General features: G+C 37.0%; 1 pseudogene; it reads left to right on the forward strand.

The window, feature by feature from the left end:
• The first annotated feature begins 14 nt into the window (after nt 1–14).
• On the forward strand, nt 15–5,391 carry LOC107707527 (NACHT, LRR and PYD domains-containing protein 12-like; annotated as a pseudogene).
• Nucleotides 5,392–8,085: the final 2,694 nt, after the last annotated feature.

Below are 8,085 nucleotides of genomic sequence, written 5' to 3' on the forward strand. Positions count from 1 at the left end.
CAACAGATGATGAACTAAAGAGAGTCAAAGAGCAGCACAAAGCCAGCATGAAGAAAAAGTGTGAGATATTAATTGAGGGAGTGAAACTCAAAGAGAATGAAACTCTCCTGAACAGGATCTACACACAGCTCTACATCATAGAGGGAGAGAGAGAAGGAGTGAATGAAGAACATGAGGTTTTACAGATGGAGAAAACAGCCAGAACTCAACTCGCACAAGACACTTCCATCTACTGCAATGACATCTTTAAAGCCTCACCTGAACCAGGATGTGAAGAGAAAGACCAGATCAAGACTGTTGTTACTAAAGGCATCGCTGGAATCGGAAAAACCGTCTCTGTGCAGAAGTTCATTCTGGACTTGGCCGAGGGAAAAGCCAATCAGGATGTAGATTTCATGTTTGTGCTTCCATTTCGAGAGCTGAACTTGATCCGAGATCATCAGTACAGTCTTCACAGACTTCTGCTGGACTTTCATCCTGAACTTCAAGATCTGGACTCACAGATTTATGAGGAGTGTAAAGTTGTGTTCATCTTTGATGGTCTGGATGAAAGCAGAATCACACTGTTTTCAGACGATGAGAAAGTTTGTGATGTGAATGAATCTTCATCTGTGGGTGTGTTGATGTCAAACCTCATGAAAGGAGAGTTGCTTCGCTCTGCTCTCATCTGGATCACCTCCAGACCAGCAGCAGCCAATCAGATCCCCTCCAAATACATCCACCGTCTGACAGAAATTCAGGGATTCAGTGAGCCTCAGAAGGAGGAATATTTCAGGAAGAGAATCAGTGAGCAGCATCAAGCCAGCAGAATCATCTCACACATCAGAAGAGCAAGAAGCCTCCACATCATGTGCCACATCCCCGTCTTCTGCTGGATCTCATCCACTGTGCTTCAGAAGCTCCTGGAAGAAGATCTGAGTGCAGAAATCCCTCAAACTCTGACTGAAATGCATCCACTTTCTGCTGATTCAGATTAAGAGAAAGTATGATGAAAGAGATCCAGAGAAACTCCTGAAGTCCAACAGAGAAGTGATTGTGAAACTTGCTGAAGTGGCTTTCAAACAGCTGATGAAGGGCAATGTGATGTTCTATGAGGAGGACCTGATTGAGAGCGGCATAGATGTCACTGACTCTTCAGTGTATTCTGGGATTTGCACTGAGATCTTTAAGGAAGAATCTGTGATTCATCAGAGAAAAGTCTACTGCTTCATTCATCTGAGCGTTCAAGAGTTTCTTGCTGCTTTCTATGTGTTTTACTGCTATTTAAGCAGCACAATGAAAGCCCTGAAGGTTTTCGATTTAATGCACAATTTGCATAAAGGTGCAGTAGATAAAGCCTTAGAAAGTAAATATGGACACCTGAATCTGTTCCTGCGGTTCCTGCTGGGCATCTCAATGGAGTCCAATACAGGATCTACTGACACACACAGAGAACAGCTCAGAGAGCATCAGGAGAACCACACTTTACATTAAAGAGAAGATCAAAGATGGACATGGACTCTCCACTGAACGATCCATCAATCTGTTCCTCTGTCTGCTGGAAGTGAAGGATCAGACTCTGTCCAGAGAGATTCAGGAGTTTGTGAAATCAGACAAACACTCAGAGAAGAAACTCTCTCCTGCTCACTGCTCAACAATCGCCTACATGCTTCAGATGTCAGAGGAGGTGCTGGATGAGCTGGACCTCAAGAAATACAACACATCAGATGAGGGAAGAAGAAGACTGATACCAGCTGTGCTCAACTGGCTGGATGAGCTGGATCTCAAGAAATACAACACATAAGATGAAGGTAGAAGAAGACTGATATCAGCTGTGATCAACTGCAGAAACGCTCTGTGAGTGTTTAACCCATGTCTTACAATGAAGAGTCCTTTCTGAATGGAATTGCAGTTTCTACCCTGTTGAAAAAACCAGCATATGCTGGTTAGGTATGTTCTGCTGGTGTGAGCTGGTTTAAGGTGGCCATGTGCTGGTTCTAAACTGGTCCTAAGCAACTAGCTCCTGCTCAGTACCAGCTTAGAACCAGCACATGACCAGCTAAGAACCAGCTCAAAGCAGCAGCCATGCTTTAAAACATACCTAACCAGCATATGCTGGTTTTTTCAACAGGGTATTGTTTTGCTTATTTTTAGAATGTCCTGATCTGTTTAATAGAAATTAAGTAGATATTGCAATGCTAATTGTAGAATGAGGTTAAGAATTTGATTATTTTGTGTTCTGTTCTGTTTCAGTCTTGCTGGCTGTAATCTCACTGACCAACATTGTGAGATTGTGTCATCCGCTCTACAATACTCAAACTCTGTCCTTAGAGAGCTGGACCTGAGTAACAATGACATGCAGGATTCAGGAGTGAAGCTGCTCTCCAATGGACTGAAGAGTCAAAACTGTCAGCTGGAGATACTGAGGTCTTTTAGAACATTATACATTCATAAATTCTCAAGATTTGTCAAGGCAGCAGGTCTTTAAGATCAGTTGTTGACAAACACTTTCCCTCTTCCCCTCTTTCTGCCCAGTTATATCTTTGAAGTCAGGCTGACGAGGGAGGTGAGGCAGGTTTGGGGGGTTTGCCTAAAGACTTGATGTCTGATTAAAAAAAATGCACTTCTGAAAGCCCATCTTTCTGCAATTACACTAATATAATATTAAGTGTGCAGACTATTTTCTTTGACGTGACCAAAGTTCAGCACTCAGAGTTGTGTTTTTAATGTGCTGTCAAGTTAAAAATATTTATATTAAAAGAGCCTGTTTCAAGATGTTGTATTGCATTTAATTGATTGTTTCATGATCTTTCATGTCACTTCACAGTGTTTGTGCATATCGTTTCATAAGACGAGAAATCCAGTAAGGACATGCATACTGGTTTAAAACTGAGATCAACAATGATTCCAGGTATTTGAGAGTTGAGGGCTTCACAGATGATGTAATCTGTTGATGTGTGTTTGTAGGTTGTCAGGCTGTATGGTGACTGAGGAAGGCTGCCGTATCTGTCTTCAGCTCTGAGCTCAAACCCCTCACACCTGAGAGAGCTGGATCTGAGCTACAATCACCCAGGACAATCAGGAGTCCCGCTTCTCTCTGACAAACTGAAGGATCCAAACTGCTCACTGGAGAAACTCAAGTATGTGGGGTACAAGTTTAGAAACCTTTTCTGCAGCAAGAGCCCAAACTTCACATCTCTGCATGTACCAATTAAATCCCTATGCTCAAAAAATGTATCTGTCCACTTAAGACATTCTGTAAAAGTCATTTTGCAAGTTTAAGTCAACTAACAATCATTAGAGTATTAGTAGACTGTCTGCTTAATATCTGCTGTCCCCCAACAGACAATCCTGATTCCAGGTATTTGAGAGTTGAGGGCTTCACAGATGATGTAATCTGTTGATGTGTGTTTGTAGGTTGTCAGGCTGTATGGTGACTGAGGAAGGCTGCCATTATCTGTCTTCAGCTCTGAGCTCAAACCCCTCACACCTGAGAGAGCTGGATCTGAGCTACAATCACCCAGGACAATCAGGAGTCCCGCTTCTCTCTGACAAACTGAAGGATCCAAACTGCTCACTGGAGAAACTCAAGTATGTGGGGTACAAGTTTAGAAACCTTTTTTGCAGCAAGAGCCCAAACTTCACATCTCTGCATGTACCAATTAAATCCCTATGCTCAAAAAATGTATCTGTCCACTTAAGACATTCTGTAAAAGTCATTTTGCAAGTTTAAGTCAACTAACAATCATTAGAGTATTAGTAGACTGTCTGCTTAATATCTGCTGTCCCCCAACAGACAATCCTCTGGCTATAAATATCTTTGCAAGTACATGTCAGTTTATTCTACTAACACCAGCCCTAACCTAACAGTCTACTAATACTCTAATCACAGTTAGTTCACATAAAGTTGCATAGATACTTATATTTAGTACAATGTCTAAAGTACACTATGGAAAAAAAAAGTTGTAACTCATATGTCCTGTAAACTTGTTCACTTTGGACTGAATATATTGAAACACTGAGACATACAGCTCTGTAAACTGCTTTGGTACAATATGTATTGAGAAAATGCTATACAAATGAACTGGAATCATTACATTAAAGGACTGTATGTGAATAACTATTCCAATTACTTTATGTCTGTATGTTTGTGTCATTTTAGTTTGGACCATGGAGAGCCTTTCAGGATCCAACCAGGACTGCAAAAATGTAGGTTCTTTGTCTGGCACACTCTTGCACATATTATGAAAACAAACAAACTTCACTTAAAACTTCAATATTTCCATGAGAACTTCACTCCCAGACAACCAAACTATTTTCATTTTGTTATTAAACCCGGTTTGAACTAATACACATCTACCTGATACTAAACATAGCAGAGAACCTTAATATTATGCGAATAAATACATTAAAGCATTATCATTTGTACACTAGACAAGGTCATAACATTATTTCAACGCACAGAAGTTAACTGTATCTGACTGGAAGTTTGTGGTGGGTTAGGATTGGAGCCTGAGACTGAATTGTTTTGAATTGTCTCCATCTAGAGGTGAATGTGCAGCATGACACAGACACATTGCATTGAGAAGCACCTAAGCAATGTAGCCTACCCTTGAGAAATAGAAGTAGGCTTATAATTTAGCATATTTTAAAAATAAAGTGTGCTTATTACGGAAATAATAGTTTTGTAGGAAGATGTTTCATAGACTTGGCAAATTAATTGTTCATAAGTTTGTATGCAGAGACATCTGTTGTGGGTGTTCTTGGCAGTTTTTATGAGGCTTTTCTTAATAGTGTTCATATAGATATCAGAATTATATCGTATTGACCAAAATTAAGAAATATATTGTGATATAAATTTTGGCCATATCGTCCAGCCCTAGTATAGCATATCAAAATAAGACCTTTACACTGAATGCAGCATGACACAAAAGCCTTTTTAGAAATAGTATTATATTCATTTATATTATATATGATATTCACGAGGGAGGACCACCATTATGTAGAATAAAGCAGCTATTTCTAAACCTCTGATTTAAGTCTTCATCTCATTACTGTACTTTACACCATTTTTGTTGCGAGTGAGTGTTTGCAAGTGAAGGGTGGGAGTAAGAAGAATACAGCACATTATGAAACATTATAAGCAAGATGAATTACACATTGACACAATGATACATTGATTTCAACTCAATGAACTTACAACAATATTGCACAATTAATATAGATTAATGTCAGAAATCAATATTGATTCAGTGGAGAGTCAATGTCATGTTGCTTTGTGAGACAGAAATACATTTTTACATTTTAAATAAGATTTTGTGTGAAGGAGTTTTTACATTTGAAATACATTTTACAAAAGCTATATTATGTAGAGTTGTCATCAGCTGAGATGTTTCTCTATCAGTGTGTTGAAGTGTTGTTTCTCTCTCTGCTGGAGTTTGTGTTCACTCGAGTGGAAGAGAGGTTTTTGTACGAGTGTTTCATTAGATTGTAGCACTGTGGTGGAAACTGTATCTGACTGGAAGTTTGTGGTGGGTTAGGATTGGAGCCTGAGACTGAATTGTTTTGAATTGTCTCCATCTAGAGGTGAATGTGCAGCATGACACAGACACATTGCATTGAGAAGCACCTAAGCAATGTAGCCTACCCTTGAGAAATAGAAGTAGGCTTATAATTTAGCATATTTTAAAAATAAAGTGTGCTTATTACGGAAATAATAGTTTTGTAGGAAGATGTTTCATAGACTTGGCAAATTAATTGTTCATAAGTTTGTATGCAGAGACATCTGTTGTGGGTGTTCTTGGCAGTTTTTATGAGGCTTTTCTTAATAGTGTTCATATAGATATCAGAATTATATCGTATCGACCAAAATTAAGAAATATATTGTGATATAAATTTTGGCCATATCGTCCAGCCCTAGTATAGCATATCAAAATAAGACCTTTACACTGAATGCAGCATGACACAAAAGCCTTTTTAGAAATAGTATTATATTCATTTATATTATATATGATATTCACGAGGGAGGACCACCATTATGTAGAATAAAGCAGCTATTTCTAAACCTCTGATTTAAGTCTTCATCTCATTACTGTACTTTACACCATTTTTGTTGCGAGTGAGTGTTTGCAAGTGAAGGGTGGGAGTAAGAAGAATACAGCACATTATGAAACATTATAAGCAAGATGAATTACACATTGACACAATGATACATTGATTTCAACTCAATGAACTTACAACAATATTGCACAATTAATATAGATTAATGTCAGAAATCAATATTGATTCAGTGGAGAGTCAATGTCATGTTGCTTTGTGAGACAGAAATACATTTTTACATTTTAAAAAAGAGTTTGTGTGAAGGAGTTTTTACATTTGAAAAACATTTTACAAAAGCTATATTATTTAGAGTTGTCATCAGCTGAGGTGTTTCTCTATCAGTGTGTTGAAGTGTTGTTTCTCTCTCTGCTGGAGTTTGTGTTCACTCGAGTGGAAGAGAGGTTTTTGTACGAGTGTTTCATTAGATTGTAGCACTGTGGAGGACTTTCGGTGGAGGAACTAAACTGATGCTCGGTAAGTCTCTATTTTAATTCTCCACTGCAAAAATACAATTTAGATTGTGTACAATTATTATTAGTAGTAGTATTTTAATTGAACCAGAAAAAAAATCTAGCAATAATATTTTGGTAACACTTTCCAATAATGTTTCATTTGTTAATATTAGTTAACTACATTAGTTAACATGAACTAACAATGAAAAATTATTGTAAAGCATTTATTAATCTCAGTCAATCACATTTTAATTGCAGCATTTACTAATACAGTATTAAAATCCAAAGTTTTATCTGCTAATATTAATGGACCTGAGTTGATATGAACTAACAATGAACAGTTGGACCTTTATTAATCAATGTTAACTAAGATTCATAAATACTGTAACAAATGTATTGCTCATTGTTAGTTAATATTAATTAACACAATAATTAGCGTTAACTCATGAACCTTATTGCAAAGTGTTACACATTGTATAAATATAGTTTTACAGTAAATATTTAATCTAAAATATTGTGACGTTTAGATATTCAGAAGAACTGAATTATTCACTTTTTCATAATGTGCCTCACTCTTGATTTTATTAGTTTATCACATATATTATACATAGAAAAAAGAGATTAAAAGAAAAATATATAATTTAAAATGTAAATGGAGCTACTTTCTATAGATCAATCAATGATTTTGAATCTCTTTTGCTCATGTTGTGCTTATAATTCAGTGCATTTTAATACTAGCACAGTTTATACAAAATATAACTCAGTTGATTAATTTCTAATTCCAGTGATATCATTTGTAGTCGCACAATCTCTGTTTGAAATTGAGTTTTGAGTTGAACATCTCACTTAACTAAAATGCAAAGACATCATTTAGGGATTTAAATCTATTATGATTAAAGCAGTAAATATCTTAATATGTTTTGTTTCATTTGTGAGATTTCTTTTGTTGCAAATGAGCTTTTTATAATTTTTCAAACAGTTGGAGTAGGCGAGCCGTAGCGTCTGATTGGCCGGTTCTGTATGCTTTTTGTTAGCAAGTCGTCGAAGGTTTTTTCTGAGACAATTGCATTCATTATCAAACCACATATTCTTTTTTATTTTTTGTTTGTTTATTTTATGTTTGTTCTGTTGTTTAATGTTAGATATAGTGGCCAAAGTTTGAAATATATAATTAGATTGGATGTTGCTGAGTTTATTCCATTAGTATGTGGAGTGAAATCTGTGGACATAAAGTCGTCCAGTATTTTTAGTATTGCAGAGCTGCTCATGTTTTCTTTGAATTGTTCCGCGTTAGATTGGATCCAGCTGAGTTTTGGTTTTAAGGGGAACAGTTGTTCATGTTTGAGGGGAGTTCTGACCCGTCACAGGACTGTTTCAGGTAAAGGACTGTTTGGCAGTGGTCAGAAATGGGAAGTTGAGGTCTAACTGTAAAGGCATTAATACAATTTGGGTCAATGTCTGTAATTGAGTAATCGGAGTAATCGACTCCTAATCTGGAGCAATAGGTGAATCTACCTAAACTATCTCCTCTGGTTCTGCCATTAATGCCATTAAT

This window comes from Sinocyclocheilus rhinocerous, unplaced genomic scaffold (assembly GCF_001515625.1).
Source record: "Sinocyclocheilus rhinocerous isolate Xijiao unplaced genomic scaffold, SAMN03320098_v1.1 scaffold1376, whole genome shotgun sequence".
Taxonomy (NCBI): domain Eukaryota; kingdom Metazoa; phylum Chordata; class Actinopteri; order Cypriniformes; family Cyprinidae; genus Sinocyclocheilus; species Sinocyclocheilus rhinocerous.